The sequence below is a fragment of the Elephantulus edwardii genome, unplaced genomic scaffold (assembly GCF_000299155.1).
Source record: "Elephantulus edwardii isolate Elephantulus edwardi_28Jun2011 unplaced genomic scaffold, EleEdw1.0 scaffold00038, whole genome shotgun sequence".
Classification (NCBI taxonomy): Eukaryota; Metazoa; Chordata; class Mammalia; order Macroscelidea; family Macroscelididae; genus Elephantulus; species Elephantulus edwardii.
In genome coordinates, this window is record NW_006399788.1 from 7,005,364 (window position 1) to 7,022,596 (window position 17,233).

The 17,233-nt window shown below is 47.8% G+C and overlaps 1 protein-coding gene across 1 annotated transcript in view; it reads right to left on the bottom strand.

Annotated features, from left to right (window-relative positions):
- PEBP4 (phosphatidylethanolamine-binding protein 4) overlaps window positions 1-17,233 on the bottom strand; it is a 341,738-nt gene that overhangs the window by 297 nt on the left and 324,208 nt on the right. The window lies entirely within an intron of this gene.

Genomic DNA, 17,233 nt, shown 5'->3' on the forward strand with positions numbered 1-17,233 from the left:
GACCTTGAAGGAACATGGTGCCGCGGCGGGGTGGGGAGGCTTTTACTTCTTAGCTGCAGAGGCCACCTCTGGACTGAGCCGAGAAAGGAAATAGCATGAATTTCTAGATCACCTCCTGAATTTCTAGATCACCTCCTCAGAGGCCACTTCGAATTTGTCTTGTTGGACTATAAGCCCAGTATAAGAGACTGCCTTGGAGTAGCCCTTATAGTGCCTTTTATTTAGCATAGCTCTGCCTTCTCATTTATATGCAGAAAGGAAATGCCCAATCAAGTGGGCTGCCCACTTCCCTCCTCCCACTTCTCTCTTTTTGCGTGACCCCATGGCTGAAGCCTTGACACTTACTTTCCTTCACACCTGGTTCACCTCAGCAGCTGGATCTGAGAGTAAAAGATGTGTCTGGACCATTCTTCCTACAACCCCATCCATCTCGTCCCCTAGTCCTAGGACACTCAGGGTTGTGGCTTAGGTCAAGGGCCAGGGAGACAGCCAGAGTTCTTTTCTCTGTACCGGGCACTTAGATCCTGCGTGGGAGAGCCTTCCCTGGCTGGGGCCTTGAGAAGCCCAGTCAATGCTGAGGTCAGAAGGGTCCCTCCTCAAGGGGAGAAAATGAGTATAGGGGGAGTAGGTGCATCTTCTGGGGCAAGTGTGAACAGGCCTAGTGGCAGGGCAGGGAGGGCACAGCCTGCAGCACTGGAGAGAGGCTGAGGGAAGTGGTCAGAGGCATATTCCCACGCTCTTGTTTCCCAAACCCTGAGCCTCAGGCACCCTGGGTGTATGGTTGCCAGATAAAATATAGGATACCCAGCTAATTGTGAATTTCAGATAAACAACAAATACTTTTGTGATGTTAGTATGTTCCAAGTATTGTGTGGAATATATATATGTATGTATGTATGTTGTTGTTGTTGTTATGTGCCATTGAGTCGCTTGCGACTCACAACAGCCCTAAACTCAGCTCTGTCCTGCGCCAATCGCACTGTCTCTGACACTCCCATCCCAATTATCCCAGTCACTGAATCAATCCACCTCATAGAGGGCCTTCCTCTCCTGCGCTGTCCCTCCACCCTCCCAAGCATGATGTCCCTCTCCAAGGACCGGTCTCTCCTCACAACATGTCCAAAGTATGTTAGACGGAGCCTCAGAATCCTTGCCTCCAAGGAACCACCCGATTTAACCCTTTCCAGGACAAATCTGTTTGTTTTCCTAGCAGTCCATGGTATTCTCAATACTCTTCTCCAGCACCACAGCTCAAAGGCATCAATTCTCCTTCTATCCTCTTTGGTCATTGTCCAACTCTCTGATGCATGTATATAACGAAATAAAAATAATTTTTATTTATCGGAAATTCACATTGAATTAAGTGTTTTGTATCCCTCACACTCTTTTTGGATGAATCTGACAGCCTCCCTGGATGGAGAGTACTGTGACTGTGGGAAAACAGTCATCTCTGACACCCAGGAGGAAGAACAGGAGGAAGAGGCTAGCGGCCTAGAAAATTCCTCCCAGAGCCTCACCTGATGCTTGCTGTCACCTATTCACCTGCCTGCTCCTAGTCTGAACCCAGAGCTGATTTGATCATTGAAGAAATCAGGTCCACTGAAATGTTAGCCTCTAGACCTTCTCTCCCAAAGATGTTCTCAAGGAGAGGAAAAGGTTTAACCCAAAGAGGTGAAATATCTAGAATAGAAATGCTGATAACACACCTATATGTTGTTGTTAGGTGCCTTCCAGTTGACTATGACTCACAGCGACCCTATGAACAACAGATCTGAACCCTGCCCTATCCTGTACCATCCTCATTACCTCATTATCTCTGATAGACTTGAGCTCATGGCTACAGTCACTGTGTCACTTCATCTTGTTGAGGGCCTTCCTCTCTTTCTCTGACCCTCTATCCTTACCAGTATGATGCCATTTCCCAAAGGACTGGCTGGTCCCTCCTGACAATATCTCTAAAGTATGGAAGATGACATCCTAATCCTTGCAGCCAAGGAGCATGCTCGCTGCACTTTCCCTAAGACAGACTTACTCTTTTAGCAGCAGCCAGGAAATTAAAAGATGAATTATATTGGGGAAATATACTATCAGAGACCTCTCCAAAGTACTGAAGAGCAACGATGTCAGTCTCGAGACTAAGGTGCATCTGATGCAGGCCATGTTGTTGATTGCCTTCGAGTCAAGCATGACTCCTAGTGACCCTATGAACAGAAGGCCTGAAGCCCTTCTGCAACTATCTTCATTTATCAAAGTTCATAGAGTTTCCAGAGGCATGTTGTTTAGACAGTGGATGCCACTCTTGCTTCCAAATAATCCAGGCCATCATCGTTGCAATTACTTGTTATGCATCAGAGAGCTGGACAATGACTAGGGATGATAGAAGGAGAATTAATGCCTTTGAGTTGTGGTGCTGGAGAAGAGTATTGAATATACCATGGACTGCATGGAGAACAAACAGGTTCATCTTAGAGAGGGTGAGACCAGGCTACTCCATGGAGGCAAAGATTCTGAAGCTTCATCTGACATACTTTGGACATGTTGCAAGGTGGGACCAGTCCTTGGAGAGGGACGTCATGCTTGGTAGGGTGGAGGGGTAGCGCAGGAGAGGAAGATCCTCGATGAGATGGATTGATTCAGTGACTAAGGTAATGGGGGTAGGTGTGTCAGAGACAAGAAGATTGGCACAGGATGGAGCAGGGTTTAGGGCTGTTGTTTTTAGGGTCACCATGAATCACAGGTGACTTGTTGGCATATAACAACAATAACAACAACATGAGATATTCAGTATTCTTCTCCAACACCACAATTCAAAAGCACAATTTTTCTTTTGCCATTTTATCAATTGTTCAGCTTTCAGATTCATAGTAAGCAACTGAAAATACCAAAGCTTGCATCGGGAGCACCTTAGTCTTTAAATAGATATCCTTGCTCTTTAGAACTTTGGAAAGAGAAGTCCTTGACAGCAGCTTTCCCCAATGCAACATGTCATTTACTTTCTCCCCCTCCCCTTTTTAACTTTTATTACATTAATAAAAATCTACTCTGGACTTCTTGTCATTACCTTCCAGAAGTTGATGCTTTCTCTTTTTTTTTTTCCTCTTAAAAAAAATTCATTCATTGTTGCACATTTTCTTCTCTCTCCTCTCTACCCCCTCCCCCAGACCACTTTGCAATGCACCTCTTGTCATTTAATTTCTTGACTGCTGCTGCCAAGAGTGTTGATTGTGTATCCAAGTAAAATGAAATAGTTGACAACTTCAGTCTTTCCTCCATTTGGCATCATGTTGCCTATTGGCCCAGTGGTAAGGATTTTTGACTTCTTGATATTGAAATATAATTCATATTGAAAGCTATAGTCGTTGAACTTCTGTAGCAAGGGTTTCAAGTCACTTTTACTTTCTGCTAGTAGGGTTGTATTATCTGTATAATGCTTGTTGTTGATAAGTATTCCTCCAGTCCTGATGCCACCTTGTCCTACAGGAGCCCAGTGGTGTAATGCATTAGGTGTTAAGCTGCTAACAGAAAGGTCTGCAGTTTGAATCCACTTTTCTGAGAGAAAGAAAGGGGCAGAAAATCCTGTAGACTGTCACTCTGAGTTGGAACCCACTTGAAGACAATGAGTTTGGTTAGTTACAGGTTTCCTAAAGGAGCCTTGGTGGTACAGTGGTTAGGGGTTTGGCTGCTAACCAAAACATTGGTGGTTTTTACTCACCAGCTGTTCTTTAGAAGGAGGATGTGGCTGTCTCCTTCTGTCTGCCGTGGAAACCCTCTGGAGCAGTTCTGCTCTGGCCTATGGGGTCATTGTGCCTACAGGGTCACTATGCCTACGGGATCACTATGCTTATGGGGGCCACTGCCTATAGGTCACTGTGCCTATGGGGTCACGATACATACAGGGACACTATGCCCATAAGGTCATTATGCCTATAGGGTTACTATGCCTATGGGGGCCACTGCCTATGGGGTCACTATGCCTATGGGGTCACTATGCCTACAGGCACATTATGCCCATAAGGTCACTATGCCAATAGGGCCATTATGTCCTCAGGGTCACTATGCCTATGGGGGTCACTGCCATGAGGTCATTATGCCTATAGGGTCACTATGCCTATGGGGTCCCTATGCCTACAGGGTCCCTATGGTTATGGAGTCACTATGCCTACAGGTTATTATGTCTTGAAATCAACCTAGTGGCATTCGGTTTGGTTTCCTGGTTTGCTTGCTTCCCGTTAAGTGGCAGACACAGTGTTAGGAGCTCTATGCATATTTAGTCATTCGTCCTCACAAAGATCATATCAGGGAAGACTATTGTTAAAGGGTCTCTGTGAGTTAGAGTCAACGCAATGGCATCTAATCATAATCATCACCACCACCACCACCACCACCACAACAACAACAACAACAATTGTTTTCTCTGAGCCACTAATTGAAAGTTTGCAGGTTCAAGTCCATCCAGAGGTGCCTTGCAAGAACAGCTTGCTGATCTACTTCTAAAACCTCAGCCATTGAAACCATTATGGTCAACAGTTCTACTCTTACATACTTGGAGTATCCATGGGTCAGAATAAACTTGATGGTAACTTTTTCTTTTTCTTTTTAGCTTTAAAAAAATTATTATTAATTTTAATGAAAATTTACAGAGACTTTGGATTTCCATTCATTCATTGTTGCACTTTTCTCCCCTCCCAACCCTCCCCCTTAGTACACTACCCTCTTGGAAAAGTAAAAGAAACATTCTTTCATTGTTTTACAATCCCTCCCCCAAGTCCACTCCACTATGCAGCCTTTGCTCTGGACTCCTGTCATGACAAAAATCCCTAATAATTTTCCCTTTTAAACAGTTTTCTCCCTCATCTGTTTCAATGTAGTATACATTATTGAACCCATCCTTCTAAGTCTCCTCCCAACCCAGAGGTCAGTCCTGCTTTACAACAGTGGTACCATGCAGTGTTTGTCCTTTTGTGACTAAAATACTTCACTCAGCATAATGTCCTCCAAGGTCACCCATTTTGAATACTATTGCATGAGTTGTTTGTTTTTCAATGCAGCATAGTATTCCATTGTGTGAATATACCACAGCTTCTCTATCCATTCATTTGTTGATGGGCACTTAGGTTGTTTCCAGCTTCTTGTCATTGTGAACAAAGCCGCCATAAGCATGGGTGTGCATCTATCTGCTTGGATGTCAGTTATGGTCTCTTCGGGGTATATTCCCAGTAGTGAAATTGCTGGGTCAAATGGTATCTCTATTTGCAACTTTTTGAGAAAGCACAGTACCATCTTCCACAGTGGTTGCACCATTTTACACTCCCACCACCAGTGAATAAGGGTTCCAGTTTCTTCACAAAATCGCCAGGATTTGTTGCTTGCTGTTCTGTTAAATTTTGCAATTCTGACTGGGGTGAGATGATATCTCATAGTTGTTTTAATTTGCATCTCTCTAAGAACTAGGGATTTTGAACATTTCTTCACGTGCTTGTTAGCATCTGAATGTCTTCTTTGGTGAGATGGTAACTTTTTCATTGTTGTTCTATCCTTCCTGTTCACAGATGGGACGATAGAGACGATAAGATTGGGCAACATTTCTGGTTAAGAAAAGTTAGGAAGCTTCTTTAGGAGTTGTTATGTGCTGCCAAGTTGGAACCAACTCATAGCTGAGTGGGTTTTCATAGGTGGGTTTTCAGAGGCAGCAAACTGTAGGAGAAGAGATTGCCAGAGCAGCTGCTGGATTTGAATCACATGCCTCTGGGTCGGCAGCATAACTCCTTACCACTAAGCCACCAGAGCTCCCTTCTTTAGGGAGGGGTGGGGCTGGGGAAAGGCCTTTTTATACTCCCTCAAGCATATTGTGCCTGGGTTGCACAGAGGGTTGACATGCCTGGTACAGAGGTGCCTTGGAAAAAAAGATTTGGTGGTCTTCTTTGGAAATCAGCCATTGAAAACTTTATAGAGTTTCTACTCTAATATACCTGAGGTCACCGTAAGTTGAAATACAACTAGTCTAAGTCCCTGGATGGTATAAAGGTTTGTCCTTGGCTGCCAGCTAAAATGTTGACAGTGCAAAGCCAACCGACCACAGAAAAGCCAAGTCAGCTTCCACAGAGATTACAGCCCGGAGAACCCTTAGAGTTGTCCTACTCTGTGAAACAAGAGTCACCACGAGTCAGAAAACAGTCAACAGCAAGAGGTTCGGTTTGGGTTTTCCCCCCCAATTCCATCTGGCTAGGGGGTGCGTGTGCTAAGAATGGGCCTGTTCAGGCTGGAAAACAAGGGGTTTTAAGAGCTCTCTTGGGGAGAGTGGCTGAGGTGCATAGGAGAACCTCACCTGGTGGATTGGAGAGATGTCCTGACTGCAGTGGGGTCTTCTACTAAGAAGGGGGAAGAGAAAGGTCTTGCTTTCCCTCAAGAGGCACTGTGCTGCCTGGCTGTGACCCTTGTGTCCATCAGGGAGCCTTGGCTGACTAGAAAAACTGATGGTATCATGATCTGGGGAGAGTGAGTGCGTGTGTGTGCGCGCGCGCGAGTGTGCACGTGCACACCCAAGGTTGTGGGGGAAGCTTGTGGTGGGCTAGTGTGTGTCAGGAACTGGGGACCCAGGGGGCCTTCCCTACAGAGTAGGGCAGGAAGGAACCTATATGGTGGGGAGGGAATTGAAACTCATCACGAGATCAGCAGCAAGTTGGTGGAGAGAAATCCCCTCCACCCTTAGGGAGAGCTTCCTCCCCTTGCAAAGCACAGTTTGTCCTCCTCAAGCTCAAAAGATAACTCTTGAATGATTATAGTGCCCCGGGGACCTCACAACCTCACAGTTCCTTTCCTGTCACATTTCTGATAACCCTGTGGCTCTTGGGTTTCCTGAGCAGTGTCTCAAACCCAGCTTCTGACTTCCCTCCAGGGAGCTGGACAGAATGCAGTCCTATCCCTCGCCTTCTGCCACCTCCTCTCCCTGACTTGGCGCTGACTCCTAACTCCCTCCCCTGTTTCCTGCCACAGAGGGCTAAAGGAACTGACCCTGAGCAAGGTCTAGAAGGAAGGGGGTGAGTCAGGCCTTCAGGGGTGTGTGTGTAGGGGGGATCTGGGGAGCAAGGAGGCTGTGGTTTCTGTGGTCAGAGTGGAGGAAAGCCCCTGTATGGCACTGCTTGGTGTTCTGGGTTGGATGAGGTTCCTGCCACCAGGAAGAGGGAGGCACTGCTGTCTGTGTTCGAGGCCACTCAACTTGTATCCCAGACTCACCCAAGATGGGTGTTTCTGGGCACCAGGGCAGGAGTGGTGAGTACAGTTCAAAGGCTTCTGTGGTCTGAGGTCTCAGTCTAGGAGGGAGAAGGGAGAGAAAGGTGCCCAGTGTCTGACTCCTGAGCTGCCCAGTGGCTGGAACAGAGCCTGTTTCTCCTCAGGGTTGAGCTGCTACAGAGGATACGTAGGCACAACTCTAGGAGGGCACCTTTCTCATCTTGCATAACGGTCCACAGTGGCCAAGTTTAGGGGTCATTATATCACTGTTGCTCATTGCTGATAGGGAAGATGGTGTGATGAGAGAGGTGCTGCCGTGCAGGGTGACAGATGCTCTAGATGTGGGTCAAGGCAGGAGAGGTAGGTGGTGGGGCTCTGAGCCACCATTGTGTGTGTGATGGTATACTAGACATGGCAGGGAAATATATGACCCTTATTTTCAACAGCTAAGAGAGGGGCCCCAGCTCCACCCCCTCATATTCTCATCCTCTCAGTGTTATTGCAAGGCCTGGAGTGTTTGAGAATGGCACCAATATGTGTCTCAACACTGACTCAACCCCCAGCTTTCCAAATCTGTGAGGCTGGTTGACCACTGTTGAGTGTGGCTTATCATATTCAGCTGGACAGCTTCCCTGGACCTGTCATGGCTTGAACCGGCATTCAAGAAGACCAAGAAAGTGATTTCATACCTCACTTCACCCCTAGTCCTTTGGAAGTCTCAGGAGGATGGGGCAAAGCTTCTCCTCTAGAATGTGAATGTTCTGAGCTGTCTCTGGGGACAGTTAATTCCAAAATACTTAACTGAGCTCATGAGGAACCTGTATAGGGCCTAAAAAGCAGTCGTTCAAACAGAATATAAGGGGCAGTACCACATGGTTTAAAATCAGAAAAGGTGTGTGTTAATGTTGCATTCTTTTATCGTACCTATTCAGTGTGTGTGTTAAAAAGATAATCCAAGAAGGTGGACTATAAGAAGAAAAAGGTGTCACTGCAATCCCAGAGACACATGGTTCGAATCCACCAGATGCTCTGCCGGGAAAGGAGGGACAATCTCCTCCTGTACCAGTCAGATCAGATCTGACGGTACACAGACACACATACACAAAATAATAATAAAAAAAAAAGAAGAAAAAGGTGGCATCAGGATTGGAGGAAGATTCATCAACATTCTGCAATATTCAAATGATAGAACTGCTAAAAGTGAGTTAAAACTTGAAGCACTTACTGAAGAAGCTCAAATAAAGAAGCCTTTGGTGTGGGTCATACCTGAATATAAAAAACATAAATCTCTTCACAATGGGACCAATAGAGAAAATGATTCAAGCTGTTAATAATTTCATTTTGTTTGGATCAACAATCCAAACTCTTGAAAGTTGTTATGTGCCACTGAGTCACCTACACCTCATAGTAACCCTGTGCATGACACTCTGAAGCCTGCACTGTCCTAAGCCAGTCTCTCTGACTATGACACATCCATCCTTATTGTTCCAGTTACTGTATCAATCCATCTCATCTGGGTCTTCCTCTCCTGTGCTGTCCTTTCACCCTTCCAAGCATGATGTCCTTCTCCAAGGACCAGTCCCTCCTGGCCATGTGCCCAAAGAATGTGAGACAGAGCTTCACAGAAGAAGAATCGATGTCTTTGAGATGAAGTGCTGGAGAAGAGTCTTGAACACACCATGGACTACTAAGAAAACAAATAGATCTGTCTTGGAGAGGGTGAAACCAAGTTTCTCTCCTTGGAAGCTAGGATTTTGAAGTTGCAACTCTTGAAAGTAGTAGTCCAGAAACCAAAGGACATATTACATAGTAATCAAATCTGTTGCCAAAGACTTTGAAGGGGAGGACTTAGAGCCATATGACATAGGTGATGATATTTTCAGTTACCTCATATATATGTCAAAATTGGACAATGGATAAGGAAGACAGAAGAAAAATTGATACCCTTGAATTGTGGTGTTGGTGAAGAATATGGAATATGCCATACGCTGCCAAAAGAACAAACAAATCTATTTTGGAAGAAGTGCAATCAGAGTGCTGCCTAAAGGCAAGGATGGCGAGACTGTATCTCACATACATTGGGCATATTGTCAGGGGGGAACCAGTGTCTGGGAAAGAAGATCATGCTTGACAAAAGTGGAGGGTCAGTGAGGAGAGGATGCTTATCAGTGAGGTAGGTTTGCATGGTAGCTGCAACATGGATTTCAGCACAACACAGATGTGAGGATGGTGCGGGGCTAGGCAGGGTTTTGTTCTTTGTATATAGAGTTGCAGTGTGTAGGAGTCTACTAACAAGAATTCAACAACACTGACAGCTGCCTTCCTGAGACTGTGAGGCACGGTCGGGGCTGGCTCACCCAGCTCAGTCCCTTCCCTAGACCAGTTTATAAAACATTGTTGTTGGCTGCTGTAGAGTTAGTCCCTGAGCCATGGAGACCCCACACACGATGGGATGGGACTGCTGTGTTCCTGCTCAGCACCATGGCACTATTCAAGCCTCCACTGACAGAGGAGTGGTGGGCTGGCTGGGAAGCCAGGCTTTCTTCATGCAAGGTGAGAATCCTACCACCAAACCACCATTGACATCTCTAAGAGAATTCACACTGGGCTGTTTCTTAGATCTGGACTTTTTTTTAAATTGCATTATTTTTACGTGTACCGTCAAATCAGATCTGACTGGTACAGGAGGAGATTGCCCCCTCCTTCTCCAGCAAAGCATCTGGTGGATTTGAACCGCGTACTTCTGGGATTGCAGTGCAGCATCTTGCCACTAGGCCACCAGAGCTCCCTAGATCTGGACTTTTAAGATTGGCCTTGGCCAGCAGAATACCTTTGCTGCTCAGGTCCCCAGCAGGCAGGTATCCACCCTGGTATCCCTCCAGCAGCCCTGCTTTCAGAGCTTTTCAAGCAGCACAGGACAATGACTACCTGCATGTCTCTTCTCTAGTCAAGGGACATTTCCACATGATCTGTCATCTTGTCCTCAGCTGGCCCTGACATGCATCCCTCTCAGCCTGGGAATCAGAGGTGTGGAGGCCTGCCTCCTCCTTTCTCCGCTATCCCCCATGCAGGTAGGCTGGGAACAAGGTCTGGTTTCAGCTTGTGCTTCTTCTGTCCTTGTGGTTGGTCTTCTCAGAGCTGCTCCAGCCTCCTGCCCCAGGCATTCTCTGCTGGGACCTGGAGCGCCTTGCTCTGAGCCACCTTGTGCCCTCAGGCAGGTGACTATGTCTAACCAAGGCAGCCACCCTCTTGCCTGGCCTTGCTAGACTCTCCCCCATGGCAGGGGCATCTCTACTTCTTGTCAGGGCACAGTGGCCCTGAAGAAAACACAAAAAGTCAACTCTTGCCTAATAAGTTCTCCACCAAGAGCCTGACGCAGGTCTGTAATTTGTCTGGCTCTTTGCGGGGCTGGCTACAGTGATAGAAGCACTGATGCCTTTCTGCTGAGATTAATGATGTCCTGGTGGTGGTAGGCGGGAGGCCTGAGCCTTTTATTTTTTGTGCCATTAAATGACATCCAGAGACTTCCACTCAGGAGCTGAAAAGCCCTCGTTCCATCACATTCAATTACTCCCGGAGAATATTTGCTGAGTGGCTGATCCTGCTGGCCTGAGAGACTTAGAGGAGAGAGGACCACTTTGGCTTTGGTGGGAGTGGGAGGATGGGGGTGACAGGTAGAGTTCTGAGGTGGGTGGGAGTCAACCCATCTCCTTTGGAGCAGAGAACCTAGGAGAACTGGAAGGTGGAAGTTCAATCCCTCTGTCTTCCCATCTTCTGTGGAAGTAGAGAGGGCGTGAAACTCTTAGCTGTCAATTTAGCTCCCAGTTAAACATTCCGGTATTGAGTTGTAGTGATGGTTCATTGGGGTTTGGGGTGAAATTTGGGGATCATCTGTGGTTTTCCCATGATCTGTTCCATATTGCTTTGGAAGGCTGATGTTTGTCTTGACTGGGATGGGTTTCTTGATGAGGTCTGCCTGGGGCCTGCTGAGGTTTCTGACAGTTCCCAGCCAGGGCGCCTGTCTGAGAGTTGCCCAGCATGGCCTCAGCTGGGACACTGCCAGGCCCACAGTCTTCTGCACTCTGCCAGGTGGGTGGGGCCCTTCTGAGGCCGAGAACAGCCTTACACAAGCCCACACAGTGACTCAGGGGCTGGACCCTGGGGGAATCTGGGGCCTGGCCAGGTGAACCACCATGGGAGGTCATGGGGGGGTTGGTTTAGGGGAGAAGCTATTTTGCAGTGGTTTGTGAGTTTGTGTCTGTCTGTCTGTGTGCATTGCAGGTGTGGGAGTAGTGGCAATCTGAGTGCTGGAGCTGGTCTTTGGGCAAGATCAGGTAGCGAGGTATGGGTGAGCCCTGCTTCCTTCTCTCAGGCCTCTTCCTCCATATTTTCTGATGTCCTCTGTGCTCACCTCACTGCCACTAGACTCACTCTATTTCCTCCCAGCCTTTCTACCTTCAACTCAATGCATCCTACTGTTGATACTACTTGGATCACTGCTGTCTTCATGCCTTTGGCCCGTGCTTTAAAGCATTTCTCCACAATGCTCCTGCCTCAGTCACCCACGGTGCCCTGCAGGCCTTCAGATGCCACAATCAAGACTTTAACCTCACTGTGTGGCAAGTCCCTGCCTGCCCCTCCTCTCTGACCCCTGTGAGATCCACAGCTCCATTCAAGGGCTGCTGAATTCAGGTGCATAAGGGACTGGGGAATGTGTCATGGCTGTAGTGTCCATTGTTCCAAAGATCCCCTTCTTGTCCCTCTCATTGCATTTAGCAATGTGTATTCTTTCTAAAGGCCCCAGAGGCTGCCCTGGGGGGTGGCGACCCAAGCCTCACACAGCCGTTAGCTTCCCAGTGGTGTGGGATTGTCCTGGGCTCTGCAGCCTTGAAGCCAACTTCTGGAGCAAGCTGTGGCTTGTCCTCTCACAGGGCAGAGAGTGAATTTCCTTAGCTCACTCACGAGAGGAGCGTGAGGCCGGCTTGAGACCTCTGGGTGAGGTGGCTGAGGTGTGGCATTGCAAAGACCACAGCTTCCGAGGAGTGAGGAGCATTAGTCTCCCAGGGACAGGCGCAGAGCCATAGCCCTGGCCAGGGGAGGGGTTGTGTGGGTGGGACTGCCGTGGGCTGCTGCTGTTGTGGACCCTGGAGGCCTGAGACAACTCTTCTAACGCAAGCCCTTTCTCAGCCCTACTTCCCCACAGTCCAGAAGGCCAGGATGCTCTTGGCCAGAGAAGAGGGAATGTGGGTGAGACAGTGACAGGTATAAAAAGCCCTACTCAAGAAGTCGGAAGGAAGTAAATGTACTATGAACCCTTGGCTTTCCATGCCACTTTTCTGGGCTTCAGTTTCCTCATTTGTCCAGGCGGGGTGAGTGCCACCCTGTCCGCTTCACACAGCTGGGCTCTGTTCAGCTGAGATAAAGTTTGGGATGGCAGGGAGACTGGGAGAGAGTGTGGGCAGCCTGGCCTGTCTGGCGTGGGACAGTGAGGATACGGATGCAGAAATCGCAACTTGTGGGCATGGCGCTCACAGAGGTGACTGCCTTTTCAGGTGCTGAAGGAAGTCACCGGTGTGCGCTTGTGGGGGTGTGAGAAAGTGCAGATCTGCATGTGTGAATGGCTTGTGCATGTGGGTCTGTGGGTGCGTCCTGTACACAAACACACTCATTGACTGCTGAGCACAGTGACGGCGGTGAGAAGGAAACAAGACAGAGGTGAGCTCTTCCCTCAAGGAATTTATGGTCTTGTGGTGGAAGTAGGACCACAAGTGAAAAGCTATTGATGAATGAAGTGCAGCAGAAGATCTGTGAGTGTAGAAAGACATACAGACACTCTATGAGAGGCAGGGTTAGGTCTGAGGAAATACAGTCTCTGGAGTTAATTTGAACGGCTTCCGGCAGGTGATAAACAGGAATTGATTGGTGATCTAAATAAAGGCGGGGAAGGCATACAGGTGTGGGGGAGGAGGAAGTGCTGTGCACAGACTGGCCAACAGGGATAGATCAGGTGTTCAGGTGGTGGGCAGGGTGACATGAGTGAAAGAGGACTCTGGGCATTTTGGCAGCGTGAAGGATGGAGGGTGTGCGGTGGGAGTGAATGTTGTGTGGTGGATCTTCTTCAGAAATATTCCCCTCAGTGGTGTAATATTGGTTCCTTCAGGACCTGGAGTCCAGGGGCCAAATCTAAGGCTGCTGTGAGGAAAACGTCTAGAAACATCACTATGAATCTGAAAGGCTTTGGGCATGGAGGATGGAAGAGTGGGGATCAGAGCGGTGAGAGAGGCGTTAACTTTAGAGGGTCGAAGTCCAGGGTATTACAAACTGGAGGTTACAGCAGTTCCAAATCAGGGTTGGCAGAGTGTGGCCCGGGGACAAATTCAGTCAACCTGGGAAGACTCTGGTTGGAAGGTGCCAGTCTTCAGTCTCTTTCAACGTCAGGCTTTGAGTTTGCCATTCCTCTACTTGGGGCATGCCTGAATTACTTGAACATCTTTCTTGGTCTCTCCCCTGACTCTCCACGAGCTTCAGTTATCTACAAAATGACACCATGGGGACGCTGTATCTCCCGAGAGTAAAAGCACTGCCCTTGGGCCTCGCTTGTACCTAGAGTGTCTGGAAGCGGGCCCCCCACACAGTTTGATCCCTCGTATTTTCTGAATGAATGTGGAGGGGGTGTGTGTGTGAATCTTAATGGGCATGGCAAGGAAAATGGCCATGGGGAAGCCAGGGGGTTCTAAGCTAGAAGTAGAGTAGCTCTCACTGCCCAAGACTTTTTTCCCAGGATCCTTGCTGTGGTCATGGTAGCCCTCATCTGATCAGATGCCTCCACTCAAAAATGTCAGGAGTTGGCCTGGTGAGTGAAGCGCCATCAGCTGTTCACTGCATTTGTCTGGTAGAACTTGGATGTGAGGGGGACTTGGTAAACCGGGAGGAACTCTTCTTGGGTCATTGGTTTGTTGACCAATTATCCAGCCTTTTATTGTGATCACACAGAAATTGAGGCCCAGAGAGGTGAGGTGTCTTGCCCAAGGTCACACAACTGTAGCGTGGACATCAAGACCTTCTGACACTAGAGTGATGTCTTCTCCTGCATTTGCTGACCGAGTGCATGTTACCCTGGAGCCGGTGTAGAGAAGAATCCTGGGGTTTCACATCTTGGCTCTGAACAATCCCACTTCTTTACCCAGTGCCCTCCCCAACTCCCAAGGTCTGGTCTTATTCTAAACCTTCCATTTGCTCACAGGGCAGCTAAGGCCTTGAGAGGGGAGTGGCTTGAACATGAGTGAGGCACAGTAACTGGCTTTCACAGATGCCCCTCTACCTTGATCCTGTAGACTCACCTTTCCCCTTCAGTCTCTAGATACCATCTCTACTTGTTTATCCAGAGGACAGAAGTGGCTGGTTACACTATCCACAAAAGATCTCTGTTCCCCGAAAACTTTCCAAACGTGAAAACTAGACTAAGGCAAGTCCTGGGGCCTGTGTTCACTGGCAAGGCCCCGTGACCTGGCCTCTTGCGAGTTCCCCAGCCTAAGGCTTCTTAACTCCTCGAGCATTTTCTAGATGCTTTATAGAGTACCAGGTCTTTGGAGTGCAAGCATTGTGCAAGGGCCTTGCAACCACCTGGGGTTCATTTAGGCCAGGCCAGACCCTCACTACCTCATGTCTTGATGTCTTTGGTGACCTCCATTTTTTTTCCATTCTCCAGTCAATTCTACCTAACTCTCTGTATTCAAAATCAAACCCAAAGCTGCTGAATTAATTCAGACTCACAGCAAGTCTATTGAACAGAGGAGAAAGGCCCCATAGGTTTTCCAAGACTGTAATCTTTATGGGAACAAAGTGCACATCTTTCTCTTATAGAGAGGCTGGTGGGCTTGAACCACCCACCCTTTGTTGTAGCTGTTGTTGTTTTGTGCTATTGAGTCAGTGCTGACCATAGCTGATGTTCCAGCAGGTTTTCAGAAGCTACAAATCTCATGAGAAGAGATTCCCCATCTTTTTCCCTTGGAGCAGCTGGGGGATTCAAACCCTGTGTCTTTGGGTTCACATCATACCATTAGGCCACCAGCTCTCCCTCACCTTTTGATTAGCAGTCAAATACTTGAACCACCGCATCTCAAGGTCTCTGCTCCAGGTCAATCATCTTTAAAAAGTGAGCTTTGGTAGTTATGTCTCTGGCCAACAATTTCTCCTGACTCCCCATGGCCCCATGGTCTACTCATCACAACTGAATGCTGACCTGACTATCAAGACCCTCCACAACCTTCCCCTTTTTTCTACCTTTCCTTTTTTTTGCTGCCCCGTAACCAGAGGGCCTTATCACTTTTTTATCTTTATACTTGCAGTGCCCCCAGACCAGAATTCCCTCCCTTCTTCACCCAAGGATTCAAATCTCCTTCTCCAGCATCTAGCTCCCATCTCATCTCTTCCATGCAGCCTCAGGGACATGTGGATTTACAGATCTAGATCCAGTGCACCCTTGTCTAGATAAACATACGGAGGCCCAGAGAAGATAACTGATTTGCTCAAAAGTCAAGTGACTATAGAGATGGAAATTCAAAGTCTCCTCTCTCCTCAGTAAATTGTCCTTGCACCCTCCCTTGCTGAAAAGGACATGTTATCCAGGAGAGAGTTTTGTGATGAAAAGTAGGGTATCCTTAAGTCAATATGATCGCCAGCTATAGTTATAGTCAAAATCACATGATTAAGCCCTTAATTATAAACTGTTATATATAGTTATTTAATTGTTCCCTACATAGATTGTAAGCTCCTTGAGGGCAGGGAAAATTTCCTGTGCCATTCAATTGTGTTGTCTCTGGAATCCCTAAGATAGTACTCAATAGAAAACTCAATTCATTGCCATCAAGTGGGCACTGACTCAGAGCTGACCCTCTAGCAAGTTTTCCTGGGCTGTAAATCATACGAGGGAGGATTTCCCATCTTTTTCCTGAAGAGCAGCTGGTAGATTCAGATTAGTTGCCTTTTGGTTGACAGCACAATTCTTTACCCATTTGGCCACTAGAGTTCCCTAACACAGTGCTAGGCACAAGAAGATATTGCATGGTGGGATCCGATCAGAGCCCTCTTCAAGGAGAATAAGCTCCAATTTGGCAGCACACAGACCTACACTGAAGCCAATGGGACTCTGTTCAGATGGAATTCCAATTTCCAAGTTCTCATGTGGACGGAAGGTGGGGTCAAGGTTGCCGTGATAATCATGGCTGTGGCAAAGATCCAACGGGACGAAGAAGGGTTTTCAAGCCTGGTAACAGTCCTCACTTCCTCACCTGGCCTCCAACATCATAGAACTGCAGGTCAGGCCTTTGCTGGGCTCACAGGCCACTGCTGTCTGAAGGCCACCTCCGAGGCAGTGATCACATTCCCCCACCCACGGCAGAGAGGAGCTCTGGTGGCACTGTGGTAGGAATCTGTGCTGCAATCCTGAAGGCATGTGGTTTGAATCCACCAGCTGCTCTGTGGGAGAAGGATGGGCAATCTCCTCACACGCAATCACTGCCACTGAAAACTTGATGGAGGGTCAGTTATGGTTCATTTCTGACTCGATGGCACACAACAACAGCATCCACCGATGGCAGAGATGAGAGGTGTTTTTGACATGCCCTTGGCATAGTGGAGTCGGGAGGTGTCTTTGACATCGCAGAGTTGGGAGGTGTCTGAGCATTATCCCTCCCACGACATTGGCGTTGTGATCTGATGTTCTGTGGAGCCATTGTCAGGTTCTAATTTTATGAGACTCCCATGTGTGGGGGAACCTTATGGACTGAAGTACTAGCTTCCAACTCCCAGAAATCACAGCATGTGGGCTGGTCAAGGTGCTTTACGATGAACCAGAGAAATTTACCTTGGCCGTGGCAGTCATATTTTTTTCCCTTCTTTCTCCCTTTGTAGTCAAACTTAAAAGCGCGTCTTTGGCAAGGCCCTAAGATTTACCGATTGGAGCGGTGTTGTGCGCCGAGGGCATGCGGTTAGAGTTCACCAG